Below are 14328 nucleotides of genomic sequence, written 5' to 3'. Positions count from 1 at the left end.
CTGCGATCTTGACAGAGACCCACTTTGCCCTTGCTTGGTTCAGATGAAGAAGTTTTATGGAAGTGCCCACTTATGGCAGTGAGAACAGGGTGGAGGGGACAAGCAGGACAGCGCGCACCCTGGGTCCAGCAGCAGGGGAAGCCGTGGCTGTTGTTGGGGCCGAGGGGGAGGAAGCCGAGCAGAACCTAGTTGCATGCGTGTGCCCGGGAGCCCTGTGTCACTGAGATGGCAGCTGCAAGCACTGCGGGAATCTGGTTCCCAGGAGGAAGGGAATGAGCGGGAGAGGAACACCCTGACCTCCTCTTTTCCCACCCTGATCTTGGAGCTGCCAAAGCCAGCTCACAAGGGAACCGACCATGCTGTCTGCAAGGCTTAACCTCCTGGGCACAGATCAGGGCACCGAAGGGTGGAGAACCGCTGAACACTGACAGAGAATCCCAGGTGGCACAATAGTAAGGAATCTGCCTGCCATGCCAGAGAAGCACGTGATGCAGGTTCAATCCTTGGGTCGAGAAGATCCCCTGGAGTAGGAAATGGCAACCCACTCCAGTCTTGGTGCCCGGGTAATCTGATGGACAGAGGAGCCGGGAGGGCTACCGTCCAGAGGGTTGCAAAGAGTTGGACATGACTGAGCACACACGAATAAAGACAGAATAACCAGAACCCTGGGAGAGCCTAGTTTCCTCATTTGCAAAATAGGGTAGTGACAGTACCCTCCTACCAGAGTTATAATGAGGATTAATTTAGGAGTTGCATCAAAATACTTCTTAACATATGTGGTGCCTGATTCTACTCATTAGCTGCAACTTCTTCTTCTTATTTACAATAACGGCTCTTTGGATAGCCCCTGGTGTGTAAAAGCTAATTGAGGAAGGTATCGTGTGTTTGTTTATTTTGAAGCCCTTGCACATCCAGCCCCAAACACAGTTGTAGCAAAGCCCAAAATAGATGGCATTTTGTAGGCAATGGGGAGCCCTTTTGAACAGGGAAGACTGGCTGTTTGGCCTGACATCACCAGCCAATGTGACCTTGAGAACAGGCAACAGTGAGCTAAATTTGAGGCTTGTTTTTAGTTTTCAGCGGATTTCTTTGGTCACTGTGCAGACACAGTCCGAGGCCCCTAGTTTTCCTTCCCCTCAGTAGAGAGGAGACTTGCTGAAGAGCAGACCAGCTCACCAGGACCAGCACCCCATAGCCATCCCTGGGAATGGCGGTGATTTCTCACATTGTGAAAGCCAAGTTAGGACAGCCAGCCCTTAACAGAGGAGGGATTGTATCCACAGAAGCCATTCGCTTCCTGCTCTTTGAGACCAGCAACCTGCTTTATTTCAAACACAGGATCACCTGGCTCCTGCTGCCTTTGGTACACAGATTAGGGAAACCACAAGCATAGCCATTCATGTTCTTTCCCTTCAAAGCCTGCGGCATGCTGTGGAAAGCCAACTAGCTCTCCACCTGATAGCAGGAAAGTCCTCGCATTGGAGCGGGGGTGGGGTGGGGTGGGACTTACCCACATGAAGGCAGGTGAATGTCAGAGCTGGGGACTGCAGCAGGTGTTCTTGGAGGAAGGGCGAGTTCGGGGTGACAGCTCGGGGAGCCTGTCACCCTGACGAAACAGTGAAGGTCACGCTGGGAGGAGACTCCGGTGCTGACACGGACAGCTGGACTCCCTTCAAGGAGGAGTGACTTTATCCGGGTTTCCAGCAGACTAAAATTAGTGGGAAGGGCACTGAGCCCCTAGGTCTTGTGGGATCTGTAAGCAGCTGTTCACGTTATTGTCCTTGTCCCTGAAAAATCAAGACATAAGCCAGAACTGGTAAGGAATGGCTGTCCACCTCTTGCTCTCCTCGTGGTCCCCAGTGTGCATTCTCTGGCTTTTCCCAGAGCACACGGATGTCTTATATTTTTTACTCAAGGCTGACTGAGGCCCTGTTTGGACAACTGCATGAGGCCAGAGCGAGGGCTTGCTTGACACGTACACAGTGGGCTCACTCCATCAAACAGAGGGGTGATAGGTAACAGAGTAGTTTGGGGATTACGCTCTTAATAAAAATTAGCTCCTCCTTTAAAACTTTGCCATCCTCTAGTTGGATTTTGACACTCATCTTTAGCTCGTTATTCTCTTTTATAAAAATTTTAAGGAAGGTACAGTGTTTCCCAGTTGCTGCAGTCAACAATATTAAGATCTTGGACATAGTCACATAGTAAATCACAAGAAACAGATTTGAAAGTTGTGTGTGTTAGTCGCTCAGTCGTGTCTGACTCTTTGAGACCCCATGGACTATAGCACGCTAGGCTCCTCTGTTCATGGATTCTCCAGGCAAGAATACTGGAGTGGGGAGCCATTCCCTTCTCCAGGGATCTTCCCAACCCAGGGATCAAACCCAGGTCTCCCGCATTGCAGGCAGATTCTTAACCATCTGAGCTACCAGGGAAACACCATTTGAAAGTTGACCTGTATTACATATTATTCTTTGTAATTCTGGCAAAAACAAGACAAAGCAAAATAAAAACAAAAAATTAGCTGTTGCTAGTAATGTGACACCATCCCAAAGTGACATGATATTTTTTTGTTTTAATGTTGAAATGAAGAATGTGGTTGGCTTCAAACCAGGAAGGCCCAGAATGGCCCAGTCCTGCGCTTAACGATTATGATCTCATGGTTGTGTAAACAGCATCTTGGTAAAGTGAGGTTATCCAAACTATCTTCTCTTTTAGGACAAGAGATGGCAAAGTCTGTCTCTTTTTTTTCCTCTACTTTTTTTTTAACAATGCAATAAAATCGAACTATTAAATCTTTAAAACCCTTTCTGCAGGAAAATTAAAAGCAAATAAATGACAAGTCTTTGATTTGTTAGACTACTCTTTGAAAGGTTGATTGCTGACTTCAAGGCAAATTCCAGTCCTGGTAGCAGCCCTCCAACCTCAGCTCCAGTTGTAATTTTATTATCAACACTTTCATCCCCTGTTCCATAATCCCAAAGCTTTAGGGAACTGAAGTTCATTCAAAGGTTGAGTATTCCTGATCTGAGCTTGTTAGGAATCACCCTTTGTATTTACTCTAAGACCTGCCTGACTAGAGTAGGGAGCATGAGCGAGCCAATAAAATTGTTTTGTGTAAATTTATAGTTTTAAAAGTTTTTTCTTCTTGGTAAAAGTATTTATAGCATTGGTAGAAAGTTCATCTTTACAATGCTGCTGCTGCTGCTGCTAAGTCACTTCAGTCGTGTCCGACTCTGTGCGACCCCATAGACTAGACGGCAGCCCACCAGGCTCCCCCGTCCCTGGGATTCTCCAGGCAAGAACACTGGAGTGGGTTGCCATTTCCTTCTCCAATGCATGAAAGTGAAAAGTGAAAGTGAAGTCGCTCAGTCGTGTCTGACTCTTAGCGACCCCATGGACTGCAGCCCACAAGGCTCCATCTTTACAATAATGGCTATTCATTATCTACCAAGTATCAGACACTTCCCACTACTTATTGCATTGGACTTAATAGCCCTGAGCAGTAAGAACACGTATCCCTGTTTTTACTGATAAGAATCCATGGCTCTAAATAATTGAGTAAAATTCCAAATTTGAAGGGTTGGAGTGGAGATTCAACCGTAGGACTCTCTACCCCAAATCCATATGTCATCAAGTTTCCCATATTGTTTCTATCAGGATGATTTCACGTATTGGTAATGGAAACCCCTGACTTATGCTGGTTTAAATGACAACAAGGAAGTTGAGGACTGCGCATGCCAAGAAATGGAAGGATAGGGTGGTTTCAGGTGAGGGGCACTGAAGCTCTGCAGTTACCATATACAGTTACATCCAGGAGGAAAGAAAAAGAAGAACTTCTCTTCTTATATCTCTCTCTTAGAAGTAGGGCCAGAGAAGGCAATGGCATTCCACTCCAGTACTCTTGCCTGGAAAATCCCATGGACGGAGGAGCCTGGTAGGCTGCAGCCCATGGGGTCGCTAAGAGTCGGATACAACTGAGCGACTTCACTTTCATTTTTCCCTTTCATGCACTGGAGAAGGAAATGGCAACCCACTCCAGTATTCTTGCCTGGAGAATCCCCAGGACGGCAGAGCCTGGTGGGCTGCCGTCTATGGGGTCGCACAGAGTCAGACACGACTGAAGCGACTTAGCAGCAGCAGCAGCAGAAGTAGGACAATGATACTGCTCACCAGACCTCTCTTCATATCACAGTGGTGGGAATTCAGTGATCATAAGTCCTTTACTAAATCAGTCACTGGCAAGGGATGATGTTATCTATTAGCCTAAGGTAAATAGCACAGAATAATTGGAAGGACTCTGGGCTAGGTGTCAGAAACCTTGGGTTTTAGTCCTAGTTCTATCATCTACCTGGTTATAGAGACTTGCTAGTTGCTTAGCCTCTCTTAGACATTACCTCTTCCTTATTGGTAAACAGGGCTGATGGGTCTTGCCCTACTGATCTCACAGGGTTGTAAACCAGGAATGAAGTAAAGTCTGTGGAAGTATTTTATGAACTGTGACACATGATGTAAATGCATGTTATGGTTTCTATTAACATGATTCATAGAGAACTTATGGACATAAGATATTTTTTCAGTTATATTCATATGTGGTTCTTGATCATCATCATGAAGATAGTTTACAATTCCTGGGTTAGGAAGATCCCCTGGAGGAGGGCATGGCAACCCACTCCAGTGTTCTTGCCTAGAGAATCCCATGGACAGAGGAGCCTGGCGGGCTACAATCCATGGGGTGGCAAAGAGTTGACATGAGCGCACGCGCGCACACACACACACACACACACACACACACACACAAGAAGATAGCTTAGAATTTTCAACATTTTGTCAAAAATTTACCTGAATTTTACTTTTATGTTGGAAAATTAGTAGTGCAAAAATGGGGGAGGGGAAGTGTGAGATTTAGTACTTAAGAAAGATAATTTCCAAGCATCCCTGTGTGCTCCTCTAGTATCTGTTTATACATGGATAGGTTGTTTAGAAATTATTTTTTATACTTATTCAAAAGCAAGTTTACTAAGAATCTATTAAACAACCTTTCTCATTCCTTCCTTTGTACCAATTCAGTAAACATATGGCTTATTACTATGGGGGCAGGGAATGGTATATACCAATAAGAGAACCAGAGACAGACCCTATCTGAACCTACTAGTGATAAACAACTAATTCATCCCTTGTAATGATCTACTATACTAGGGAAGAATTCTAGAAAGCAAACTAGATAGAAAAGCGTTAGTCGCTCAGTCATGTCCGACTCTTTACGAGTCTATGGACTGTAGCCCACGAAGCTCCTCTGTCCATGGAATATTCCAGGAAAGAATACTGGAGTGGGTTGCCATTCCCTTTTCCAGGGGATCTTCCTGACCCAGGGATCAAACCCCTGTCGCCTGCATTGCAGACAGATTCTTTGCCTTTGGAGCCACTAGGGAATCCCCAGATAAAACATATCCACAAATAGCTGTTATAAATTATAGAAAGATAAGAGGAATTGATTGGTTAAAGTCCTGAGCTGTGAAGAAATAAAGGGCTGTAAGAATTCAGAAGGGCTTACCTGGTGTCTCAAGACGGTAAAGAATTCACCTGCAATGCAGGAGATGCAGGTTTGATCCTTGGGTCAGGAAGAGCTTCTAAAGAAGGAAATGGCAACCAGCTCCAGTTGGTTGCCTGGAGAATCCCATGGACAGAGGAGCCTGGTGGGCTACAGTCCATAGGGTCGCAAAAGAGTAAGACACGACTTAGCAACTAAACAGCAACAACAGCAAACGTAAGTAAATGTACTCCTGAGTTCTGTGAGCCACTTCAACAAATTAATTGAACCCAAGGAGAGAGCCATGGGAACCTCCAATTTATAGCTAAATTGGACAGAAGTTGTGGGTAACCTGAGGAACTCCTGCTTCCAGCTGACATCTGAAATGGGAGTGGGGAGCAGTCTTGTGGGACTGAGACCTTTCTCTGTGGAACCTGGCACTTTTTCCAAGAAGGTAGTGTCAGAACTGAAGGACATGGTAGGACACCCAGCCAGTGTTGTGGAAAATTCCTTGGTGTGGGGAAAGCTCCTCCACATATTTGGTGACCAGAAGGTCGGAAGTGAAATGTTCTGTATGAGAGTAAAGGAGACACACGGGGGGAAAGACTGTAGGTTTTTTAATTCAGGGGGCAGTGGCGAGTCAGTGAAAGCTGCAGAGCAGTTGACTGAGTGCCTTCATCATTTCTGTGCTTTATGAGGATTAAGCGGCAGCTTCTGGGAAGCTAGATAGGAGGGGAGAAAATGGAGGCTGAGAGACAAATCTCAGAGTTTGTAAATTAGAGGCTATGAGAATCTGAACTAGATTATGGGCCCTGGTATGGAGATCAGCCAATGGATACTTTGGACTGAGAAAGCAGAGATCTTGGTAATTGATATAAATACCAGTTGGGCAACGGGGAGCCAGGAGTTTTTCATTTGTTTTGTTCATTTGTTTGTTTTGTGTTTTGATCATGCCTCGCACCTTGTGGGTTCTTAGTTCCCTGACTGGGGATCAAACCCGCGCTCCTGCAGTAGAAGCTCCAGGCCCTGACCACTGGACCTCCAGGGAAGTCCCAGGAGGCTTTCATTTGTAAATGACAAGAGGTGAACGCAAACATCTAAATAAAGAAGCGAATTTACTTGTTCCTTTAATTGAAAAGTTCTGAAAACAGGTGTAGCTCAGGAGATGTTGGACCACAGAGCTCAAATGATATCATCAGGGCTTGGGCTTCTCTACCAATTAGTTCTTCTTCTGTGCTGGTTGCTAAGGCAACCTTCCGAAGCTACTAATTTATATTTTCTGAGGATTAAATCCAGTGGATGAGAGAACTTGTTTCCTCATCGATTGCAACAAACATCCCAGGTCTGCTTTCCATTGCACATTCCTAAAGCAATCCCTCTGGCTACTGACTGGCTTAGACTTATGTATGTGGTCTTTTATTTTCTATTATAATTTTGATAATTTGTGCACAAAGGCAACCTAACTCTAAGCCACTAGGAGACATAGCCCTGTGACCAAAATCAGATCTCGTTCTGAGGAATTCTAACCAAAAGACACTATTTCACAACAGCGAAGGCTGTTTCTCATTCCATTTCATCAACTGCAATTACTTTTTGAGGCAAGTTTCTTGAGGACCTGGCACATATCTGAACTTATAAAATGGATAAAGCCTAGACCATTTCTAGGGCAGTCTTCACAGTGGGCAGTTCAGGTGCTATATAAGTGCCCAAAAGATTTCACCTCTGCAAAAAAGGTGAGCATTGTCTGAGAGGGCTCAACAAAGGAGTAACTATTGACCTAAGTGTTGAAGCAACTATAAGCTTTGCTTCAGTATCATCTAGACAGGACATTGAATACCAATCAGATGTTGACAAATCATTTAAATTCCATTTGAAATGGGGTAATGGCTCTAAAAATATCAGCATGAGCCATCGGCCTGTTTTGAGCAGTCTTCTCTTTACATAGGATGTGTGATGTTTGAACCATATTTTTAAATGAAACTTTTACAAAGTGTTTAAGTACACTAGAAAAGCTAACCCCTTTTCAGAAAACCCAGTGGAAATTCCTTTGGTGAAGAAAAGAATCATTCTGTGAGGTGAATCCATCCATCTGAAAGCGCATCTCTTTTCCCTTAATTTGATGTGTATACATCCATTTTCACGTACTGATCTGTTGTAAAACCAGGTATGTGCACCTGAACTGCATTAAGGAAAAATCTTAAACTCCATTATAACTCTTTTAAATTGGAAGTCAGTTTTTTATGAAGGAGAAAAAAACATCAATTTGAAAAGTGTCAAAGGCGCGGATGCAGCCTGAATCAGGTTTTTGCCCTCAGTCACACTGCCGCTAACACGTTTTCAAACGCAATGGCTGAGCTGGTCTTTCAGCTTTCCAGAATGATCTTCACTCACTAATGCAAATGGCTCTAACATCTAGTTTGGAATGAGATCAAAAGGATGAAAATTAGCAAATACAATCCAGGTGGAACAGTTGAATTTTGATTCTGCAGAGCAGACCAGAGCACCCGTCTAGCACGAGCTGGCCACCCGGCAGGCAGTCAAGGGACCCTGCCATCAGCAGGCCCTCCGCACTGAGGGTTACAGCTGCAGTACGGCAGCTGGCCTTGCAAAGCCCAGCTTTAATAATGGCCTTGGCCCTTATTAAGCTCTTAAGAGTCATCCTGCAGCAAGCCAGGGGTTAACGGCAATACCGAGAGGAGATCCAGGTTGGGAGAGAATCGCTTTTACCTTAGTTATGCAGCTTTCTTCTTCTTCTTTTTTTAAGATTGTCTTTTTATTTATGTATTACTTATTTGGCCGTGTCAGGTCCCCGCTGCAGCCTTCTCTATCTCTCGTTGCGGCGTACAGTCTCTCTAGTTGCAACCGTCCCTCCCTTGCATGAGTGGTCAGTCGTGTCCGACTCTTTGCGACCCCATGGACTGTAGCCCACCAGGCTCCTCTGTCCATGGGATTCTCCAGGCCAGAATAGTGGAGTGGGTTGTCATTTTCTTTAGGGGATCTTCCTGACCCAGGGATCCAACACACATCTCCTGGATTGGCAGGCGGGTTCTTTACTACTGTGCCACCTGGGAAGCCCCTAGTTGCAGTACTGGGCCCAGTTGCTCTGTGGCATGTGGGATATTAGTTCTCAGATCTGTGTCCCCTGCAGTGGCAAGGTGGACTCTTAACCACTGGACCATCAGGGAAGTCCCAATTACGCAGCTTTCTAACCGGGGACTGGAAGCCTGGAGGCAGCTGGAGGGGAAAGAAGATAACTTGAGATATCTGTATCCTCTTCTTCTGAGTGCCCTCCCCCCCACCCCGAAATAAAAGGAAAGGCCAGCGAAGGGAGCTTGAACTTGGTGATCTGCACCTAGCAAAGTCCTGACATATAGTATACACTCAGTAGTGATAATCTGTTGAATAAAAGAGCGGATGAATGGGTGATCGGATGAATGAATAGTAGAGTAAGAGAACTGACTTTTCTGGGAGGGGCTACACTTCAGCTTTCCTTAGGAACCAGGATGCAGATTGTCCTTTTGGTTACTGATCGGCTGGGAGACAAGGAGTTATGCAGAAAAGGAACTCATCTTAAATCTTTATAGAATCTAGACAACTCCTTTCCAAACTTATTTGGAAATAGTTCAAACACTTTTCCCACAGGAAAACAAAAAAATTCTGGGAGAATAATTAGAAGCCAAACCCGGGAAAGAAAACAAAACAGCCCAGTCCTCTGTTGAATATATAGCACTTGAAAAAAATTTAAAGTTAGGGAAATTGTCAGTGATTTAACAACAGAAGACTAGAGCAATTGTTTAAGGCCTGATAACAAAATGACTTTCCTTCCCTGCACGACTTCCATCATCTGTGTCTCTGCCATCTGTATCTATACTTGTTAAAGGTGAGGCTTTGAAGGATGTTAGATGTTGGAGGAAAACTCAAGATACAGCTTGGAATACTCAGGTTGATATCAGACCTCCACAAATCCACGGATGGGTGATCAAGAGATAACCAGAATGAAGCCTTCTCTTCTTTTCCCATCACCAAGTTTCTTTATTTTTGTAGAAGTTCAGGCTTGTAACCTATAGGCTGAACATCAGGAATCAAAAAATTCTGAAGAAAGGAAAAATAGGAGGAAAAAGACAGAGAAGGAGTCCGACCCATAATGAAAGACCTCAATTGAAACCATGGGAAACAACATTCCAGAGCAACTCTTAGTACCCAACCAAGAGCTGGGTGTGTGTGAGAAAGAGATTGTGTCTGAAATTGAAAAAGAATTTCTGAAGGTCTCATCCAGTCTGGTTCAGATAGATGAGGGACTCCCATTGTTTTGGAAATGGGTGACTCAATGATTACATCCATGAGGCCTCTCTGTCTTTACTCTGAAAGCTTGTTTGCTTTAGCGGCTAATAAACTGAAGGCCTGGACCTGGCATCCGTGGACTTCTCTCCCATTGAGTCATCAGGGCCCTTCATGAGATGCTGGGAGTTTGTGAGCTCTGCTTTTCATATCCAACAAGCCAGTTGGTGACTTAGTTGGCCTTCTCCATTTCACGACCCCAGGAGCCATGCCACAGTCTGTTGTCCCCAACGAGCAGTGCTTCCCAGTCCTCCTGTCCTTGTCATCCTCAAAGACGCACATGCGGGCTCTTTCTGTTTTAACAGTTTTAGTGCTAAGCAATCCTGTGGTGTTTCTCAGTGTTCAGGAGATCTGCGTAAGAATGATCAGGATTGTATGTTTAAAACTCCTCCAAGCTGTTCCACTAATGTTCTGTTTCTTGACCTCAGTGCAGGATGCATAGATACATTCAGTTTGTGAAAATTCAGCAAGCTGTTCACTTATGTACACTTTTCTGGTTGTCCATTATATTCCAGTAAAGATGTGTTTAAGAACCACCTGAACCAAATGAATCAGAATCGCAGGTTTGGGGCCTGAGAATATGCCTGCTTACCAAACTTCTCAAGTAACTCGTCTCAGGGCCTTTACACTAAGCAGGAATAAACAAAAGATTCTAAATATTCAAAACCATTGTGCCAGTGCTTGCAGTGGTATTTGTGGGCCTACTTCATTACTCATTTCATAAGTGCATTTTTTTAGGCCCAGGATCACAATAGTTTAGTGATGGGCAATTTAGTGTAGTGGTTAAGACTCTGCACCCTGACCAATCCCTGGTCAGGGAACTAAGATCCCACAGGGTGCATGGCCAAAAAATAAATAAAAAATAAAAATAGGACTTCCCCAGTGATCTAGTGGTTAAAACTCTGTACTCCCAATGCAGGGGGCATGTGTTCAATCACTGGTCAGGGAAGATATTGCATGTTGTATGGTATGGCCAATTAATTAATTAAAAAATAAAAAACCAATAGTTCACTGATGGACCAGGTCCCTGTCCCCCCTGCTACTGAGGGATCACTGATCTCATCTAGACACCATCCCTGGAGGAGCTCCTAGAGGAGACAATGAGCCCAGAGTTAGGAGGCAGGCTGGTTAGTGCTACAAGAGTAGAAAGCATGGGGTGCCTGGGAGCCCTCAGAGAGCCGCCAACCATAACCTCCTAGTTGGCAGCTGTACTCAGACTTCTGGCTTCTGCTTCCAATCCTAGGTGGATGTTCCCTGACATACTCCCCTCCCACAGCCCTGTGCTTCCCTTGTCCTGGGGGATGGCCCCACCTCCTGGGACTACAGGCCAGGCAGGGAGGAACAGTAGATGCTAGGAGAGGCCTTGTGCATGGAGTGTAGAGCCAGAGTCCCTTGGTTCAAATCCCAGCCCAGGTGTTTACTAGCTGTGGAACTGATTACTGTAGTGCCTCACTAATGCCATCACTTAATTCTAGGTGTGGTTACAGAAGATATTGTAGAGAGTAAATAAATTCATATCTACGTAGTACTTAGATCAGTGCCTGGTATATAGTTAATGCTGTATGTTGTTCGGTCTCTAAGTCGTGTCTCTTTGTGAACCCATGGACTGCAGCACGCCAAGCTTCCCTGTCCTTCACTATTTCCTAGAGTTTGCTCAAATTCATGTCCATTGAGTTGGTGATGGCATCCAACCATCTCATCCCCTGTTGTCCCCTTCTCCTCCTGCCCTCAGTCTTTCTTAGCATCAGGGTCTTTTCCAGTGAGTCAGCTCTTCACATCAAGTGGCCAAAATATTTAATGCAGTGTAAGTGTTGACTATTAGGTTGTCATTGTTATTGTTGTTGTTATTTACCCTACCCTTGGATCTCAAGTAGATAAATTACATTCCTGAGAACTTCCAGAGAGGCTGCCTTCTGGAATGATCCCCTTGAAGCAGTCCCTCCCAAGCTGGAAAGCAGCTAAGCCAAATAGAAAAATACTTAATTCAAGCAAAGCAAAAGCACAATGATGATTCAGCATGAGGAGGAAGGGGAAAATACTGGTCACAGCCATGAGAGGTCCCTTCCCACAGGCTGTATCACCATGCTGGGGTGGGAACAGCTTTTTCATGCCTCATCTATGCAACTGTTAATGTTACTCCGGAAGATATTCATAACAACAAGGCATTGGAATCATGCAGTGTGTTTGCTCCAAGACCTTCAGTGGATTCCCATGAGGACTGTTTTCTCCCTCACACCTGAAGGAAGTTCCTAGAATACCTTTTGATATTGCCCATATTTCATTGATGGGAAAACTAAGATGTATCCAGAGTCGTTAAGCCATTGGCTCCTGGTCACACAGGTAGTGAGAAGTGAAGCCAGGCTTTGCATTTTTGTCTCCTAACTCCAAGGCAGGTATGCCCCATGAGAAAACCAGACAAGTAATCTAATCCCTGGCAATATATGAAGCCAGGCATGAAGAAGTGCAGGTTAGGGCAGAGCTAAGGACCCAGAAGCAACATGGCAATGTAACTCAGCAATTAAGAATATCAGCTTGGGAACTGGACAAGTCTGGTTTGAATCCTGGCTCTATCAGTTTTACAGACTGAATGTTTGTACTCCCCCCAACCTAAGTTCATATGTGGAAGCCCTGAACTCCAATATGGCTTTATTTGGAGATGGGGCCTCTAAGGAAGTAATTAAGGTTAAATGAGATCATAAAGATGGGGCTCTGATCTCATGGGATTAGCATCTTTGGAAGATGAGACACCAGAAAGCTCAATCTCTTTGTCCATGTACAGTGACCTGGAAAAACACCACGTGGGGTCGCAATAAGAAGGCAGCTGTCCCCCAGCCCAGAAGAGAGGCTTCACCAGAAACCAAGGCAGCTCACCTTGGCATTGGACTTCTGGCCTGCAGAACTGTGAGAAAATGAATTCCTGTTGACTGTCAAACCACCCAGTCTATGGTCTTCTGTTATGGCTGCCCAAGCTGACAAATACAGCTGGCACTAGCTATGTGTGTGCTTGAGTGTGCTCAGTCATGTTTAGCTCTTTGTGACTCCATTGACTATAGCCTGCCAGGCTTCTCTGTTTATGAAATTTTCCAGGCAAGAACAGCCACTGGAGTGGGTTGCCATTTCCTACTCCAGGGGATCTTCCTGGCCCAGAGATCGAACCCAAGTCTCTTGCGTCTCCTGCATTGGAGGTGGATTCTTTACCACTAGTGCCACCTGGGAAGCTTCAATAAAGCTGGTACTAGTTAGGTAACTGAGTAAATAATTCTCCTGAGCTTCCTTTTCCTTATCTGTCACGTGAACATAATAGTTACCATGCCTCATTAGATTGTTATGGTCATTAAATGAGATACTGTAACCCATTTTAAGACTATAGCCAAAGGACCAGCACATAAAAGTTTTAAAAAAACTCATTCACACTGTCTACTTAATACCTGATGATTGAGTACCTGCTTTCTGCTAGGCATTGTTCCGGGTGCTGGAAATCCAGAAATGACCAAAAGAAATAAAGCCCCTACACTCCTGAAGCTCACACTCTAGTTGGGGAAATAGATGATAAATGAGGAAATAAATAATTAAGATAGTGGTGGGTTGTAATAAATTTCATGTAGGAAATAAGTGATAAGAAAGTAATCTGAAGAAGCCACTTACCATACAGTTCTCAGGGAAGGTCTCTCTGAGTAAGATTTTTGATACTGAAAGAGTGAGAATGTGGTAATCAGCTGAGGAGCTGGTGGACAAGCATTGCAAGCAAAGGAAACAAGTGCAAAAGCCAGAAAGTGGAAAGGGCAGAGTGCTCCAAAGAAAGGAAGGCAAATAAATAGGCTGTGCTCTGTAATAAAGTGCCCTGAGACTGGGGACACAGTCAGAAGCTAGAGTTTGCAGCGCATCATGGGCTTTTTCTGTGAGCAATGAATAGCTATCAGCTGATTCAACTGAGGGAATGACATGTTCTGATACAGGTTTTTGGAGACATCACTCTGGCTGGTGTGCAGAGAATGGATTGTGAGAGTTATCAGCAGAAGCGGTGAAACTTGTTAGGGGATGGTTATACCAGTTCAGCAGAAGGATAATAGTGACTTAGATTAGAGGTGGAGAGGAGGGTTTGGGTGCTAGATGATGACAGAAGAATTGGCAAGCGTTTGTGACAGATTTGAAGTAGGAGGGGTGAATGGGAGGAACCAAGGATGAGTGGTAGGTTTTTGCTTATTGTTAATGGATGGATGGGTGGGGGGAAGACTGGGGAAAGAATAGGTTTAGAGTCTCAGCAATAGCCAGCGGTTGGCGAATCACACTTTGAGAACTGCTGGTAGGGGATGTTGGGGACAACAGGAGTGTAGGCCTTCAGAGGGCCAGGGAGAATGAGGTGAAGCACACAGGTAAAGGGGTTGAACAATGACAGGAAAGTGACAGTTATTTCATTTTCATAATTGAGGAGGAGAGAAGATTTGGTACACATTTTTTAA

At 44.8% G+C, this 14328-nt stretch overlaps 1 protein-coding gene across 3 annotated transcripts in view; it reads right to left on the bottom strand.

The window, feature by feature from the left end:
- PRSS23 (serine protease 23) overlaps positions 1-12848 on the bottom strand; it is a 30873-nt gene extending 18025 nt beyond the window's left edge. The window contains exons 1-3 of one of the 3 annotated variants that reach the window (XM_081531113.1): positions 12740-12848; positions 5555-5701; positions 1511-1787 (exon numbers count right to left, since the gene is read on the bottom strand). The gene's annotated coding sequence lies outside the window, so the exon portion shown is untranslated. Of the gene's footprint in view, positions 1-1510; positions 1788-5554; positions 5702-12739 lie in introns of those variants that run through there. The other 2 variants (XM_081531114.1, XM_081531115.1) reach the window with 2 other exon arrangements.
- Positions 12849-14328: the final 1480 nt, after the last annotated feature.

This window comes from Giraffa tippelskirchi, chromosome 10, assembly GCF_054371585.1.
Source record: "Giraffa tippelskirchi isolate mGirTip1 chromosome 10, T2T-mGirTip1v1.2.pri, whole genome shotgun sequence".
Taxonomy (NCBI): domain Eukaryota; kingdom Metazoa; phylum Chordata; class Mammalia; order Artiodactyla; family Giraffidae; genus Giraffa; species Giraffa tippelskirchi.
Note: the sequence above shows the minus strand (reverse complement) of the source record. Positions and strands in the feature narration are given on the sequence as shown.